The following is an 18,237-nucleotide window of genomic DNA, read 5'->3' as shown; positions in this document are numbered from 1 at the left end:
AGCCTTGGACAAGTAACTTCACCTTTCTAGGCCTCCATTTCTGAGTGGCGGGGATTAGAAAAGGACATCTTTACAGACCTTCAGTTCCTGAGAACCCTCTTGGAGCACGTGCCCTACACTGGGCAGCTGGTGGTCAACGCCGCTGGGCCTGTAGGCAAAGAGAGCCCCTGCCCCTGGGTCTTGGGCTCCCCCTGCACGTGATCTCACGGATGCTGCACTTGAAGTCCCTGAGCAGGAACGCAGCTGTGCTGCCATCCGGAAGACAACATGAGTGGCCAGGTATACGCGTCCGCTAATTTACAGACGCCAAACCTGGCCGCCAGCTCCCGGAGAGCCGGCAAAACCCGGGAGCCCTCGCTCCGCCCCGTGGCGTCCTCGCCCCGCCCCTAGAGCCCCGCCCCGCCCCGGCCGGCCACTTGCTGCGCGCGGATTGGCTGCTGCGGTGCGCACGGCGCCGCGCCCCGCCCCGCCGGCGCCCTCGCCTTTCGCCCGCGGACTGCTACCGGCTCCCGGGGGCTGAGGTGGAGCCGAGGACCCCGGCTCTGCCGCGGCTTAGCCGCCTCCTCCTCTGCGCTCGCGCCTGGTGTCGGCTTGGACGTCGGGTAAGCCGGGTGAGTGCGGGAGGCCGGTTTGGGGCGTGCGAGGGGCTGGCGCTTGCCGCCCGCGCGTAGGAAGGCACCCCCGGTTCGTCCGGCCCGGCCTGCGAGGTGCGGCGATGCCCTGCCCGGCCTCTCCGGTGAGAGGCGCCGCCGGGCGGAGCGGGTCCGCGGGGCGTCCGGGCGTTCTGCGGGGCGGGGGCCGCCGCCGCCCCCTCCGCACTAGCCCGCGTCCCCTCGGGCGAGGGTGGCTGGCGCTCGGCCGGAGCGGGCCGCACCGCCACGTTGTCTCACCATCGAATTGCTTCCCTGGAAGGTCTGGAAAGGTTTCCGTCTTGAGCCTGTCAGCTTCCCGGGGCGACGGGCGGTGGGGAGACGATGTGCGGCCCGCACGGGGCGTCAGGGGGCCACTCAGGTGCTTCGTCGCCCCTCCCGTTTGCTCTGAACCATGGCTGGGAATGTTTTCAGTGTTCGGCGCTCTTTTCCGAGTCTCTCCGTAGGAGAGTCAGGTACAGAGGTGTGAAATGGAAATGGAAGAGGGTCAACCTTCTTTCGCGTATTAATCATAAAGTGTTCGTGCCTTTTTAGATAAAGAGCAGCAGAGAGTTGCCCATGTAGCAAAGGTAGTTGTGCTGGGGAAGACCATTTTGGTTTTTAACCAATAAATTGGCTTCCGAGTTAATCAATGGAAGGTGCTTAGTTTGAAAGGTAAATATATGACCTTTTGAAGCCCAAGCAGTGCTGAGATCGACTGTGCTCGCTCCCTCCCCGCTGCTGGCGCCGCGCGCGTGTGTGTGTGTTTGTGTGTGTTGGGATTTCTCTTCGGAGTGTCCCACCTCTTCTCTCAAACTGTTCACCTACCTGCGCTATAAATTCCTTTCCTTAACAATTACCAAGCCTCTTACTCCCAGGATTGTTACACTTCTTTTCCATCATCTTCAGACAAACGTAGTTTTCAGACGTAGAACAAACATTAGACATTTTTTTGCCGATAATAGTGTTGCAAGCCTCTTCGTCCTTAAAATGAACATCAAAAGTTATCTTGAATATCGACCCGACAGGAAAAGCTGGGTTAATGAGAGCACGGAGAGGATGCAGTGTTCCTCTTCCGGAGACACGCCTTCCCCTCCCCCATCCTTCTTGGCCCATTACTGGCTGGTCATTTCTGAATTCACTTCTGGAGTGCGAGGTAAAGAATTTATCTTATTAGTTTATCCTTATCTGCCCTTTGTAAATGATTACGGTAATATATGCAGGTTGTAAACTCTTTTTGTAATGTTACAGAATAATATCAAGTAAAAATTGAAACAGCACAGAAGTATATCAAGTGAAAAGTTAGAATTCCTTGTTTCTTTACTTTGCATCCTGAATTCCAGTCCCTAGGAGGGGTTAGTACCGTGATACTGTTGGGCAACTGACTTAATATAAGGACACGTCTCCATATCAGTGTGCACCTACCTCATTTTTAAAGTGCTGTACAGTATGCAGCTGTTTAGATATACTCTAATATATTTTATTGGTCCCTTAATGATGGACGTTTGGTTGTTTCTGGGTTTTAGCCATTAAAAGACTTACTGCAAGAAAATCTTTTGGGCATTGTTGGATAAGTTTCAGGTAGTGCTCTTTTTACCAGGAATCTTTTTTTGTAACTTGAAGGATTTTATAATTTAAAAGCAGTAGTTAATTTGCTTGATTTAAATGCATTTCTTAGAATCTGTGTGTCTTTTTGTATTTAGAGACTGGATCAAAAAAATTTTGAGGACCAGGTTAAATAATGGTTAATTTATTAACCTTGTTACCACTTAATGGTGTTGACTTTAAGGTTATATTGACTCATTTGATTAGCTTGGCAGGAATGAATACAGAAGGCCTTAAGGAAGAGAAAATTTGAGCAGAGGCCGTGTAATACCCTCCTGTGGTAATCCCCTGGAATATCCAACAGTAACAGATGTTCTTTTGTTGCAAAATGTATCTCAGGTACCAAAAAACGTGTACAGAATATATATAAATATATAATTTAAATAATACTATTGCAATGATCAACATTGTATCTACAACCAAATTAAGAAATGAAACATTTAGATCTTTCTTCCAGAGGTGGCCTCTACCCTGATTTTTTAAATTAATCTTTTTCTTGCTTTCATTTTGTTTTGTTTTTTGGCCATGCCGCGCAGCTTGTGGGACTTTAGCTCCCCGATCAGGGATCGAACCCGGGCCCTTGGTACTAAAAGCGCCGAGTCCCAACCACTGGACCGCCAGGGAATTCCAATCTTTCCCTTGCTTTTTAAAATAAGCTTTACAGGGCCTGCATGCTGGCGCAGTGGTTAAGAATCTGCCTGCCAGTGCGGGGGACACGGGTTCGAGCCCTGGTCCAGGAAGATCCCATATGTCGCGGAGCAGCTAAACCCGTGCACCACAATTACTGAGCCTGCTCTCTAGAGCCCGCGAGCCACAACTACTGAGCCTGCATTCTAGAGCCTGCGAGCCACGACTACTGAGCCCACGTGCCACAACTACTGAAGCCCGTGCGCCTAAAGCCTGTGCTCCGCAACAAGAGAAGCCACCGCAGTGAGAAGCCCACGCACCACAACGAAGAGTAGCCCCCGCTCGCTGCAACTAGAGAAAGCCCGAGAGCAACAATAAAGACCCAACGCGGCGAAGAAGAAAATAAATAAATTTTAAATAAGCTTTACACATAAATACATAAATATACACATGTACATATATGCACACGTATATAAATATTTACACATAAACAGTATATTTAGTTTTGAGTGAAGTGTTAAAAACAAAACAAAATTCTCATACACATAGCATGTTTCAAAGTTTTATTTTATAGTTATTGAGAGTGCCACAAAGAACTGTTTTTTTTTTTGGCTGCACTGGATCTTCATTGCAGTGCACAGGGCTCTTTGTTTAGGGTTTCTCACTAGTTGCCGCGCAGGCTTAGTTGCCCTGCGGCATGTGGGATCTTAGTTCCCCAGTCAGGATCGAACCCGAGTCCCCTGCATTGGAAGGTGGGTTCTTAACCACTAGACCACCAGGGAAGTCCCACAAAGGACTGGTTTTAAGAGGATTTAAGAAATAGATATCTGTGTAGTCCATAGGGAAAGGAATGTCTCAATAAAATTGCTGAGTTAGATATAATTGGTTAATGTTCCAGAGGGCAACAAAATCATAATACCTTGTGATTAATCATTTCTACCAGACTATAAAATCATAACACCTTATTAATTTCTGCAGTTAAACTGAAACCTTACAGGACTATAAACTGTGTCTTTATTAACAGTGGATTGTTCATTAAATAAACTGTGATAACAAAGTTATTTTCCTCAGAGCACAGATGAGGTCCAAACAGGCTTATTAGAAAATGCTAGCGCTTTCTCAATTTGAGATTAAAAATTTGTTCCATAATTGTAAGCACAAACCTGACTGTGTAAGGAAAGGACAATATTGTCACTTTTAGATGAAAGCTTCCAGGAAAGATGAGCAGGACGGAATGGCTTCAGCTTCCCTGTTTCCCTGACAGGGGCCCTTTCTCAGGAGGTCAGTGGGCAGTGTTACGAGGGAGTCTTGGCTACGGTGTTCACTCCAGTCAGGGCATCAGAGGGCTCTAGTGTGCACCAAATACTGGAAAGATGGCAGAAATACAGACTGAGGGAGTAGGCTGCTCACCGTGGCCTGCATGCAGTGATCAGTGTAGGTCAAAGTAGAACCTTCTATGAAGGAAGTGAATGTCCTTTGCTGATGCAGGCTGCAGGGTTCAGAAGGAAAGCAGGAACTGCACCAGCATATGATCAAGATCAAGCCAAGCACAGCTGAGTACAGATAGGAATCTGGGTCAGGTTCATGGGGCATTCAGTCCTCAGGTTAAAAAGCTGGATAGGGACTTCCCTGGTGGTCCAGTGGTTAAGACTCTGCACTTCCCAGACTAAATGTCCATTGACAGATGAATAGATAAAGAAGATGTGGCACATATATACAATGGAATACTATTCAACCATAAAAAGAAATGATGAGTTATTTGTAGTGAGGTGGATGGACCTAGAGTCTGTCATACAGAGCGAAGTAAGTCAGAAAGAGAAAAACAAATACCATATGCTAACACATATATATGGAATCTAAAAAAAAAAAACGGTACTGATGAACCTAGTGGCAGGGCAGGAATGAAGACTTAGACATAGAGAATGGACTTGAGGACACGGAGGTGGGGTGGCGGGAGAGTAGCATGGACATATATACACTACCAAATGTAAAATAGCTAGTGGGAAGCAGCCGCATAGCACAGGGAGATCAGCTCAGTGCTTTGCGACGACCTAGCAGGGTGAGATGGGAGGGTGGGAGGGAGGCTCAAGAGGGAGGGGATATGGGGATATATGTATGCATATGGCTGATTCACTTTGCTGTACAACAGAAACTAACACGGTATTGTGAAGCAATTATACTCCAATAAAGATGTATTAAAAACAAAAAAAAGACTGCACTTCCACTGCAGGGGCCACGGGTTTGACCCCTGGTTGGGGAACTAAGATCCTGCATGCCATAAATAAATAAAAACTTAAAAAAAAAAAAAAGCTGGCATAGTACCTGGTTACACTGCTTCAGTCTGGCCTGGTTGTCCTTGTCTGGGGCATAGCTGGATCCTCTTTACCTCTCCTGTGTGGGGATCTTTCCTGTATTCTCTTTCGTTGATTTACTCTCTCCGGTGGCACTCAAACTCCAGTAGCTTCTTGACAAGAAGAGTTACGTTTTCTTGGAGACGTTGCCTGTCTGAATATGTTTTGATTCTATCCTCATACTTGACTGATATTTTGGCTGGTAATAGAATTTTAGTTGGAAGTAATTTTCTTTCAGAATTTTGAAGTAATTGGTCCATTGTCATCTTGCTTCTCGTGTTGCTGAGAATTCCAAAGTATTATGATTCCTGATCCTTTGTATTTGACCTGTTTTTTTTAAATTAATTTTTATTGGCGTATAATTGCTTTACAGTGTTGTGTTAGTTTCTGCTATTTGTTTTTGTTTTGTTTTGTTTTTAATTTCTGCAGACTAATTTCTGCTTTGACTCCAGTTGTTTGAAATTTAAAATGGCCTGTCTTAGCGTGGGTCTATTTTCATCCATTAGGTTGAGTATCTGATGGGCCCTTTAAATCTGGAAATACAGTACTTTCTATTCTGGAGAGATTTTCCTGAATATTTTGTTATTTTTCTCCCTTGTATTCTCTATAGTGTCTCCTGAAACACCTCTTATTTAGATGTGAACCTTTTAAAGGTCTTCTAATTTTCTTACCTGTTTTCTTCTGTTTTCCACCTACTTACTGCTAGATTTTGGGGGGTTGGGGGCACCACGTGGCTTGTGAGATCTTAGTTCCCCGACCAGGGATCAAACCCACACCCTTGGCAATAAAGGAGCAGAGTCTTAACCACTGGACCACCGGGGAATTCGCACTGCTAGATTTTCTTAACTTTTATTTCTCAACCTTTGTATTTGGATTAAAAAAAAATTCCACAGTTATGTTTTTATTTTTCAAAGCTATTTTTTAGTCTCTGAATGTTTCTTATGATAGCATCCTATTCTTGCTTTAAAATGCAATATGTTCTCTTATCTCTGAGGTTATAGTGATTTTGTTTTCTGTCTCTGCATAGCTTTCCAGATTCTTATCTGGAAGGAAAGGATCTGGCTGCTAGTCTTCTGCACCAGAACAGAGGAACAGAGGTCCCTTCTGTCCAGTTTTCAGTATGATACCTGCATCTTCTGTTGTGCCTGGTATCCCCCAGTCCAGAACACAAGACATAGGGGGGAAAAAGCCTCAGATTTCTGCCAGGATATGGAAGAAGCAGTTGCCAGTACCATGACGAGAAAAGGGACTGGTTCTGGGATCTGACTTTTCTTCCTGCTTCCTCCCAAGTTGTCACTGTGTTGGTTCTCAGCTTTCCCCACCACTGGCTTGGGAATTCGGCTTTCTTGGGTGTGCTAAGTCAGTTACCATGTCCATCTGCTTTCCAGCTTTCAAAATTTTATTGCTATTGTTTCATCTTCTGTTTTCCCTATCGTTAGGAGTTTATGACTTTTTAAAAACTCCTTTTATTGATTGCAGTTTTCGTGAAGTTTCAAGAGGGAGCAGAATGAGGTGCTATGTACATCTGCCATCATCACCCAGAGATGGTAATCGTTTTTCTCTTCCAAATAGTAATGGCAGTACTGCCAGGAGCAGAGTGCCCTCTACAAAAGCAGTCGTATGTATGTGAACCATCTTCTTGGTAGGTAGTGCTTGATAGCATTGAGTGATCACATGTGCTGGACACTGCTTTTCTTATTAATTCTCACTTACTGAGGGATGTGCTGTCATATCCCCAGTTTACACCTCAGAGGACCGTAGCCCAAGGACATTTAAAGCTTGAACAGTGCCTGTCACACAGCGACTCTTCCATTAAAAGTGGAATGGATAAATGAACATGGCCAAGTAGGCACAGCTGGGAAGAGGCTGAAGGTAGGAGAGGGCCCAGGCCAGTGCTAACTCCAAAGCCTGTACTGTTAGCTGCCTGCATGGCGGCTAATGCTGGAGGAGGATAATTGGTACTTCAAGGCATCCACTTCCTTTGAGCCCCTTAGAAATGTTCTTACTCTAGGCCTTTGGCATCGCAGTACTGCTTGCCAGGTGGGTTCCCTTTCACCTGTGTGGTTCAAAGCTGTGACCCTGGAGCCAGTGTCTCTGAACTGGGGAGTAATTTTCTGAGCAATCCCAGAGGATGCAAAGATGCCTAAGCATGGCTTCTTCTGGGAAACCTAGGTAAAGATGGCCTCAGAGAGTGAGTGAAGTTTTGCCATGGCTGGATCAGCTCTGGGATTGTGTAGCAGTCATCTTTTTTAGGTGGCAATTCATGATAGTAATGGCTTTCTATTTTTTCAACTTTTTATTATAAAAAAATTTAAACATACAGAAAAATTGAACAGTACATTCAACATTTTAACATTTTGCCATATTTGCTTTACTTTTTTTTTCCTTAACCATTTGATCATATGTTGCTGACATCGACACCTCACCCCTAAATATGTAAGAATGCATCTCCTAACAAGGTCATTCTCTTTACGTAACCACAATACTATCATTATCACATCTGGGAAAATAATTCTGTAATATTCTCTGTCTGACCTGTATTCAGATTTACCCAGTTGGCCCAGACTGCCTTAAAAAAATTTTTTTTTTGGAAACCAGGATCAATAAAGGTTTACACATTTCACTTGGTTTGTTAATTGTATGTTTTGACGTAGATGAAATTAATGATGAAATCTTTTGAACTTTCTAGTTCATATCGCTCTTGGAGACTGCTTCATTACTAGAAGGGTCATGGTTCTCAGAATCTTAGCAACGGAAGGGATCCTTGATGTAATCTGGTTCAGTTATTTCCAAACTTGGCTGATGTGTGTCCTGAAGGTTGAATTGGGAGTTTGTCTGCAGACAAAGAGATGAAAGGGGCATTCCAAGGACATAGATAGACATATAGAAATAGATATAGAAATATGTAAATAAATATATTAAAATTATTTAGCAGTTTTCCTAACAGTAGGTATTCAATAAGTACTGGCTACCTTCTCCCTTTTATTTCTTTGTGGCTGGAGTAAAGAGTACATCAAGATAGTAGGAGGTAAGAAAGCTATAATAGGGGAGACTGTAAGTACCCTGTATCTTTTGGACTTTATCTCAGGCTGTTGGAAGTTTTTGATGAAAGGCACAATCCGGTCTGAGTTTTAGAAAATTCTGGCAGGATCTGGACTTGAGGAAGCAGGGAGAATGGTTTTAAGAAATAATATGTTTTAGGGACTTCTCTGATAGTCCAGTGGTTAAGACTCTGCGCTTCCACTGCAGGGGGCATGGGTTCGATCCCTGGTCGGGGAAGTTCTGCATGCCATGCGGTGCGGCCAAAAAAAAGAAATAATATGTTTTAATATATTGTCCTGGCAAGATTTATTTCCCTCATTGAAATGATGCTTCTTTTTACCAGCGTCTACAGATTATCAGTTTAAATAAACCTAGGTATAAAGAAGTAGACTGTTTTTATTTTTGTGACAGGATAATGAGACAGGTATTGCATTTCAAAATTTGAAAGACGAAATAGTCATTCAACAAGTATTTGAGTGCCTATTGTATGCCAGGCCACTGTGCTAGGCTCTGGGAGAACTACATTGAGCAAAAATGGGCATGGAATGTCCTTTGTGGATTTTACTCTCTTCAGGGGAAGGTATGTATTAATCAAATAACAAGATTAATAATGAAGTACTAAGGGGATTAGATCTGGCCGTGGAGTCAGGAGGTCATGGAAGTCATATCTTTTTATTATTATTATTTTTTTTTGCGGTACGAGGGCCTCTCACTGTTGTGGCCTCTCCCGTTGCGGAGCACAGGCTCCGGACGTGCAGGCTCAGCAGCCATGGCTCACGGGCCCAGCTGCTCTGCGGCATGTGGGATCCTCCCGGACGGGGGCACGAACCCACGTCCCCTGCATCGGCAGGCGGACTCTCAACCACTGCGCCACCAGGGAAGCCCAAGTCATATCTTTTTAAATTTTATTTTATTTATTTATATTTTTGGTGGCCGTGCCATGAGGCATGAGGGATGTGGGATCTTAGTTCCCCTTCCAGGGGTCGAACCTGTGCCCCTGAAGTGGAAGCACGGAGTCTTAACCACTAGACAGCCAGGGAGGTCCCCATATCATCCTTCACTTTCAACAATATCATCATTTCAACAACCTGCACCACAACTACTGAGCCTGCGCTCTAGAGCCCGTGAGCCGCAACTACTGAGCCCTTTTGCCACAACTACTGAAGCCCACATGCCTAGAGCCCACACTCGCAACAAGAGAAGCCACTGCAATGAGAAACCCGCGCACCGCAAGGAAGAGTAGCTAGCCCCCGCTCGCCATAACTAGAGAAAGCCCGTGCGCAGCAACGAAGACCCAATGCAGCCAAAATAAATAAATAAATATTAAAGAAAAGAAACCCCCTGTGCTCCCTGTCTTTTACTTTGGTTTTTAGATTTAAATCTTTTATGAAAATTGGTGGTACCTACTAAATTTTATTCTTGTTATAGATGATTTACAAGTCAGAAGGCAAATAAGCATCCTGAGATTATGTAAAATGTCTTTCCAAAAATGCTTAGCTCTCTGAATAATCATACTGTTGGATTTTAAGGCCTATAAAATATTCACACTGTGACTACCTAGACACCAGGCTTATAGCAACCTAAGAAGAAAAACTGTATTCTCCAGACTGCTTTGTCAAGTTGTGAATCAACAGTAATCACCACTGTCATTGTAGACCTCACTGGACTGCTGTCTTCTGTTTCCAGGTGATCACAGTATTCATCTAAATTGGGGCTCTTTCTCTTCCATCTCGTTCTTCTTGCTTTCTTCACCGCAGGCAGTAGAATAGTAACTTTCTCCTCACGAAATGGAAATGAGAGAAATGCTGTGAAACTGTCTGGCAGCAGTACAGTGTATTGGTCATGAGCACAGGTTTGGAATCAGATGTGAACTTCAGTGGAATCCTGGCTTTCTTTCTTGCTAGCTGTGTGACCTTGGGCTAGTTACTCTGTAAACCTTTTTAGTAATGCGAGATAATAGTAACTGCCTTAGAGTATTTGTGAGGATTCAAGGGAATCCTCTATGAAAAGAGTTTTTCTGAGGATGGAGTAGAGTTGCCTGTAACCTGTAAGCACCCTATAGCTAAGAGCCACTAGTAATAGTAATAGTAGTAGTAGTAGGGAAGATGTAGATTTTATTTTTGTTTAATTTGAGTCAGCTGTTTTGCTCTGGCTATGTAGACCTAATGCCTTGCACGATATTTAAATTTAATTTCTGGATTTTTTTTGCTAACTTATTTATTTATTTATTGGCTGCAGCATGTGGCATGCAGGATCTTAGTTCCCCGATCAGGGATCAAACCCGTGCCCCCTGCAGTGGAAGCTTGGGAGTCCTAACCACTGACCCGCCAGGGAATTCCCCCAGATTTTTTAATGATACAAATTGTAATTTAATTTTAAAAGGTGTTAATTGATTTCTCTGCCAGTTTGTAAATCTGATGATGAGGGCCAAGTTTTATTCATCTTTATTTTCCCCACAGTGCCTTGCTTGTAGGACATGTTCTGTAAATATTTCATTCATGATCTAGAAGAGTTTTGTGCTGATTAAATACCATTGTATATGTAAGTCTGCTGTAATGCCTGGCAGACAGTAATGCAAGGAAGGAAGAGAGTGAGTCAGAGATGAACACTGAATCAGTCCTCAGCCCTCTTCCATATTTTCTCCTTGAGATACCCTAGCTGCTCCTGTGACTTCAGTTACCACTTAATTACTATCAGCCTGTAATCTGTATTTCTGCTTTAAACCACTCTTTCAGTGGTTTCTGTACATCTGTCTTACATACATTTCCACCTGGATGTCCTTCAGTCATATCAAACACATTATGCTCAAACTCTCCCTTGCTCCCCTCCCTATTTTGGTTAATGGTGTCTTTCCAGCCGTTGGGTACCCAAACAGTCATTCTTAGCTCTTCCTTGCTTGTTGATAATACCACATCAATATTTCTCAAATAAAAACCTTTTCTTTAGCCTGTATGAGTATGGCCTCAGTTTACATCCTTATTCTCTTCCTTTCTAGAGGGTGTCTTTAACATTTTCCTTCAGTCCTCCTCCATACTGCTGCCACCAGAATTGTCTTTCTAAATCGCAGAGCTGATTTTGTCACTTCCCTGCTTACAAGCCTCTGGTAGTTTCCTAGTGCTTAGAGCAGGGGCCTGCAGACTATGAGCTGTGGGCCAAGTCTGGTGGTCTGCTGCCTGTTTTGTAAATTTAAGTTTTATTGGAATACAGCCATGCTCATTAGGTCACATATTGTTTATGGCTGCTTTTATGCTACAACAGCAGAGTTAAGTAGTCGTGACAGAGATTGTTTGGCCTGCAAAACTAAAGATGTACACTATCTGGTTCTTTCCAGAAGTTTGCTAATCCCTTGGCTTAGAGATTAGAGGTCAAATTTGTGTAGGCTGAAAAATCCTTGATGATCTTGTCCCAAACATGTTAATCGCATCACTCTTTGAAATACCTTAAACTCTACCCTGTTCTCTTGTGGCCCTACATAATTTCACATATTTTATTCCTTCTTTTTCATCTGTCAAACTCCTCTTCTTGCTTTAAAACCCAGCCAAGTTTATTCTTCCTTTATCAAACTTTCCTCAACTCTTCCCGGGAAGTAGTGTCCTATAACACTCTTTTCATATTTCTATTATAGCCCTTTTGTGTATGTATAGTATAGCACATTTTATAATGCAGTTATTTATTCTTCTGACAATGTCCCTAACTAGACTGTTTTCTACATTGATTGTCTTAATCATTTTTGTATACACAGCGCCTAACATTTGTAGCATTTAACAACTAGTGAAGAGCTGGATGAACAAACAGATGGTAACATGAAAGTTTGGTCAAAAGAAAAAATTTTGAATTAGGTATGTTATTTGGACTTTGATGCATATGGAAATCACTCAGACCATGTTTATATGTTAAAGTGTGTAGTTGTTTTCTCCTCTTGCTTTTTGCAGCTATCCTTTGGTTTCCTAAACTGAGTGTTTGCAATTTTCACAGTTGAATCACTTAAAATGCTCTCTAAAAAGGACTCATTTCCTTTTATAAAGAGTTGCCTCTCTAGTAATAGGAATAATTGCTATCTAATGTATTATAGGACTTGTGGGTCCATTATTTCAGTTCAATAATCTTGTTTTTTTAAAAATTGGTACCTGGGTCAGTTTTGCGGGAGAACATACCAGTAATTTCCTTGATCTCAAAAAAGTTTAAGTTTATTTAAAATAGTTACAGACAGAGTACATTATATAAGAGGTTTCTCAACAGGCATGAATCAACAATTCATTGTGTTAATTACAATAACTTTTAAAATCACTTTGCATTAAAAAAAATGTAATTCATGCTCAGTGCAGCAAACTTTGAAAATAGAAAGCAAAACAAACACACCATCCTGTGACCCATATATAAAATAATATTATGAAAGTACTGGTGTTCGTCCTTCCAATATTTTTATGCATGTATGTGTTTATATATATATATACTATTAATTCTTTTTTCTAAAAAGGAAATAATGCTATAGATACATTTAAAAATTATTTTATTTAATTTATTTATTTATTTTTGTCTGTGTTGGGTCTTCGTTGCTGCGTGCGGGCTTTCTCTGGTTGTGGAGATCAGGGGCTACTCTTTGTTGTGGTGCACAGGCTTCTTATCGCGGTGGCTTCTCTTGTTGCAGAGCACGGGCTCTAGGCGCGCGGGCTTCAGTAGTTGTGGCACACAGGCTCAGCAGTTGGGGCTCGCGGGCTCTAGAGCACAGGCTCAGTAGTTGTGGCGCATGGGCTTAGTTGTTCTGCAGCATGTGGGATCTTCTTGGACCAGGGCTCGAACCCGTGTCCCCTGCATTGGCAGGCAGATTCTTAACCACTACGCCACCAGGGAAGCCCTAGATACAGTTTTAATAACCTGTTTTTTTCACTTGGTATTAGTCATTACCATTTACTCATGCCATTAAATGGTTTTCAAAAATAGATTAAAAAAAAATTTTTTTTGTGGCCACGCCCCGTGGCATGTGGGATCTTAGTTCCTCGACCAGGGATTGAACCTGCACCCCCTGCATTGGAAGCATGGAGTCTTAACCACTGGATCACCAGGGAAGTCCCTCAGAAATAGATTTTTAAATGTCTGCATTAAGTAAACTATTTTACTTAAACATTTATTCTATTATTGAACATTTAGATTTCCTCTAAGTAGTCTTTGCCTTCATTAAGTCTCTAAAGGCCTATTATCTTAAGTTAAATATTGTATACTTATCTCCACTTTAAGCCAGGGGATCAGTGTTAGTATTGTCGATTGCTGTTATTAAATCAAGACTGTCATGATAAAATGTGCTTATTTTTTGGTAAATATCAATAAGAAAACCCATATGAAAGTCAGTCTTCTAAGTTCAGAGTGTTAGTTCTTAATATACTAGCCCTCTCCTAAATGTTTACCATAGTGACCATCTTGGTGCCTTTGCTCCTTTTATCCTAATGTTCTTCACTTGGTTTCCCGTTGCACTTGGTGAAACCCCAAATCCATCATGAAGTCCACATCAATCTGCAAGGTGATCTGGTACTTACCTGTCTCTCTCCATATTTATTCCAAGCCACTTCCTCCCCTAACTTACTATAGTCTTATTCTCTTTGGTACCAGCTAATTCTTCCTTGCTAGTATCAAAGGGACTTAGTGGCTTTTGTATGTAATCTTCCCTCTCTCTGCTCTGCCTCTTTTGCTTTTCCTTAATCTAATTAACTTTACTCAGCTTTTAAATTTCAGGGTGTTTTAAAATTTTAGCACGTGTTGCCTCTTTAGAGAGGCATTCCCTGACCATTCTCAAATAGGTCTCCCTTATTTTGTATCAGGATCACGTGCATTTCCTTCATAGTAACTGTTTGTATTATTTTGATGTTTCTCTGCCCCACCCAAACCCCTGACCCTCCAATTTAAGCTCCAGGAGGGAGAAGACCATGACATTTCAGAAATTAGTGTGTGGAAATAGCCCTCTGTATCCTTGGGTTACACATCCACGGATTCAACCGACCAGGGATCAAAAATACTCAGGAAAAAAAAAATTCCAGAATGTTCCAAAAAGCAAAACTTGAGTTTGCTGAGTGCTGGCAGCTATTTACAGGGCATTTACATTGTATTTATAACTATTTACATAGTATTTACATTGTATTAAGTATTATAAGTAATCTGGAGATGATATTAAAGTATATAAAGGAGGTTATATGCAAATAGTATGCTATTTTATATAAGGGACTTAAGCATCCACAGATTTTGGTATCCGAGGGGGGTCCTGGAACCAATCCCCTGTACATACTGAGGGACAACTGTATGTTTTCTGCTTATAGAACTATTTATAAATAGGTTAATATATGCAAAATGACTTTTATAATAGGAAACATGACTTTTGTTTTTATAATGTCACTTTAAAAAAAATAAATTTATTTATTTATCTTTGGCTGCGTTGGGTCTTTGTTGCTGTTCACGGGCTTTCTCTAGTTGTGGCAAGCCGGGGGCTACTCTTCGTTGCAGTACGTGGGCTTCTCACTGGGGTGGCTTCTCTTTGTTTCAGTGCACAGGCTCTAGGTGCGCAAGCTTCAGTAGTTGTGGCTCGTGGGCTCTAGAACGTAGGCTTAGTGGTTGTAGTGTGCGGGCTTAGTTGTTCCGCGGCATGTGGGATCTTCGCAGACCAGGGCTCAAACCCGTGTCCCCTGCATTGGCAGGTGGATTCTTAAGCACTGTGCCACCAGGAAAGTCCCATGACTTTTGTTTTAACCTTCAGACATTGTCTTAAATTCATGGTGACCTTCCCTAAACTTGTTTTTAACCAGTTAATATTTAATCTTTGATAACAGTTCATCTCTGTGTCTGCAGGCTATCTTGATAAAATGTGCCCATAATGCGTACATAGTAAGGCTTTAGTGCAGCTGAAGCATATCTAAATGATGAAATTTTTAAATCTTTTTTGTGGGTAAAATTTACATACTGTAAAATACACAGATCTTAAGTGTACACTTCAGTAACTTTTGATAAATAAATGTACCTGCATAATCACTATCCCATCCAAGATATAGAACATTATTATCACCCCAAAAAAGTTCCCTTGTAGTCAGTCCTCAGCCCCTATTGGCAACCACTGTTCTGATCTCTGGGACTATTGATTAGTTTTGCCTCTTCCTAAGTTTCATTTTAAATGGCATCATACAGTATATACTACTTTGTGTTTGCCTTCTTTCACATAAATCAGGTTTTTGAGATATTTTTTTCTGTGTGGTTATATATATCGTTCATCATTTTTTGTTGCTGAATAGTATTCCATTGAATGAATCCATCATAATTTGTTTATCCATTCTTCTGTTGATGAATATTTTGGTTGTTTCAGTTTGCTACTAATATGAATAAACCTGCTATAAACTTTCTTGTAAAAGTCTTTTTGTGTGTGGACATATGTTTTTACTTCCCTTGGTAAATACTTAGGGATGGAGTTGCTGGGTTATAGGGAGGATTATTTTTAACTTTGTAAGAAACCGCAACCAGAAATGTATGAGATTTCCAGTTGTTCTGCTTCCAACAGTCAGTCTTTTTAATCTTAACCATTCTAGTGGATGTGATGATATTTCTTTAATTTTGCATTTCCCTGATGACTAATGATGTTGAATACCTATTTAGATGCTTTTTGGTCATTGTCTTTTTAAGTCCTTTGCCCATTTCAAGTCTGTTCAACTCTCGTGCACACTTTTTATTGCCTATATTTTGTTTTTTTTTTATTATTAATCTTTAAGAGTTCTTTCTATATTGTAGGTACAAATCCTTTGTCAGATACTTGTTTTGAAAATATTGTCTCCCAGTCTGTGTTTCCAGTGTTTGGACCTTCTGTAGTATATTTATAGTACTTCTTTTCAGATTAACAGTTAGACCCATTACTTTAAATTTAGAGGTATTTCACTTAAATCCATATTTAAGCATATTATTTGAAAATGTAACTGACATGCTATTTAGAAAGTTTATCTTTGTGGATATCCTTTACAATGTTATAATTTTTGCTTTAAATAGTTGTCTTAAATAAAGAGAAGGAATAAAAAATAGTCTTTTATATTTACCCACATATTGATTATTTCTGGTATTCTTCATTCCTTCCTATAGATCTGAGATTAATCTGGTGTCATCTCCCTTTAACCTGAAGAATTTCCTTTAGCATTGTTTAGTGCAGATTTGATGATGAATTATCTTAGTTTTTGTTTACCTGAAAATATTTTTATTTTATCCTCATTTAAAAAAAGCTTTTTTGAGATACAATAAAGATACGATAAGTCACCTGTTTTAAGTGTACAGTTCAGTGATTTTTAGTATATTTATGTGCAGTAATCGCCACAGTCTAATTTTATAACCTTATGCCTATGAGTACTCACTCCCTATTACACTCCGCTCTCCCCTGCCCATCACTAGGCAACAGCTGATTTACTTTCTGTGTATAGATTTGCCTCATCTGGACATTTTATATAAATGGAATATACCATACGTGGTTGTCTTTCACTTAGCGTAATGTTTATGAGGTTCATCTGTGTTGTATCATGTATCAGTATTTCCTTTTTATTGATGAATTTGTATTCCATTGTATGGTATCCCACATTTTATTTATTCATTCATTAATTGACATATGTTGGGTTGCTGCACTGCTTAGTTATGAGTAATGCTGCTATGAACATTTGTGTACAAGTTTTTGTGTAGACATATGTTTTCATTTCTCTTGGGTAGATAGATAGGGGTAGAACTTCCATCACCCTCACTTTTGAGGAATACTTTTGCTGGATATAGCATTTGAGATTGATTTTGGGCCGTGCTGAGTGGCCTGTGGGAGTTTAGTTCCTTGACGAGGGATTGAACCCGGGCCCTCGGCAGTGAGAGCATGGAGTCCTAACCACTGGACCGCCAGGGAATTCTCATGATTGCTTTTCTTAAAAGCACGTCAAAAAATGTCCTTCCATTTTCTTCTGGCCTCCATTGTTTTTGATGAGAAGTCAGCCATCATACATATTGTTCTACTACCCCTGTATGTAATGTGTTGATTATTTTTTCCCCCTAATGTTGCTTTGTTTCTTTTTATCTCTGGTTTTCAGCAGTTTTATTATGATGTTTTCCTTGTGTTTGTCCTCCTTGGAGTTTGCTGAGCTTCCTGGATTTGCAAATTATTATTTTTCACCAAATTTGGGAAATTATCAGCCATTATTTCTTTAAATATTTTTTCTTCCTGATTCTTTTATTTTTCTGGGACCCAATTAAACATATGTTAGACCAGTTATTAGTGTTCCTAAGTTTCCTTAAGCTTTATTCATTTTTTCCCCCTAATTAAAAAGAAAAAAAACCTGTTCTCTAGATAGTATAATTTCTTTTGATCTTTCTTCAAGCTTACTGTACTTTTCTTCTACTGTCTCTGATCTCCTACTGAGCCCATCTAGTTAATTTTAAATTTCAAATATTATAATTTTCAGTCATAAAATTTACATTTTAAAGTTTCTCTACTGAGATTCTCCATTAACTCAGTTATTTTGACCATGTTCCTTTGTCTTTGATGTGTTTATACTGGCTGCTTTAAAGTCATTGTCTGCTAATTTTCAATATCTGAATTATGGGGGGGTCTGTTTCTATTGACTGCTTTTTTTTCCTCCTTGAAGATAAACCACATTTTTTCTGCTTCTGTAAAAGTCAAGTAATTTTTTTTTTAAACTATACAGTTGACCCTCGAACAAAACAGGGGTTAGGGGTGCTGACCTTCTGTGCAGTCAGAAATTCATGTTTAACTATACATTGGTCCTCCGTATCTGCAGTTCTGCATCTGTGGGTTCAACCAACCATGGATTGTGTAGTACTGTAGTATGTATTTAGTGAAAAAAATCCACATATACGTGCATCTGCATAGTTCAAACCTGTGTTGTTCAGGGGTCAACTGTATATTGGACATTGTGGATGATACATTATAGACACTCTGGATCAGTTATCTTCATCTAAAGAGTGTTACTTTTTGTTCT

General features: G+C 40.9%; 1 protein-coding gene across 8 annotated transcripts in view; it reads left to right on the top strand.

The window, feature by feature from the left end:
- Window positions 1–464: 464 nt before the first annotated feature.
- The window catches only part of TMEM50B (transmembrane protein 50B), a 35,275-nt gene continuing 17,502 nt past the window's right edge, over window positions 465–18,237 (top strand). For 2 of the 8 annotated variants that reach the window (XM_060149448.1, XM_060149440.1), the window contains exons 1-2: window positions 482–602; window positions 11,997–12,093. The gene's annotated coding sequence lies outside the window, so the exon portion shown is untranslated. Of the gene's footprint in view, window positions 612–1,657; window positions 1,786–6,784; window positions 6,855–11,996; window positions 12,094–18,237 lie in introns of all 8 variants that reach the window. The other 6 variants (XM_060149444.1, XM_060149442.1, XM_060149447.1 and 3 more) reach the window with 6 other exon arrangements.

The sequence above is a fragment of the Lagenorhynchus albirostris genome, chromosome 5, assembly GCF_949774975.1.
Source record: "Lagenorhynchus albirostris chromosome 5, mLagAlb1.1, whole genome shotgun sequence".
Classification (NCBI taxonomy): domain Eukaryota; kingdom Metazoa; phylum Chordata; class Mammalia; order Artiodactyla; family Delphinidae; genus Lagenorhynchus; species Lagenorhynchus albirostris.
This window is presented reverse-complemented; position numbering and strand designations above follow the sequence as displayed.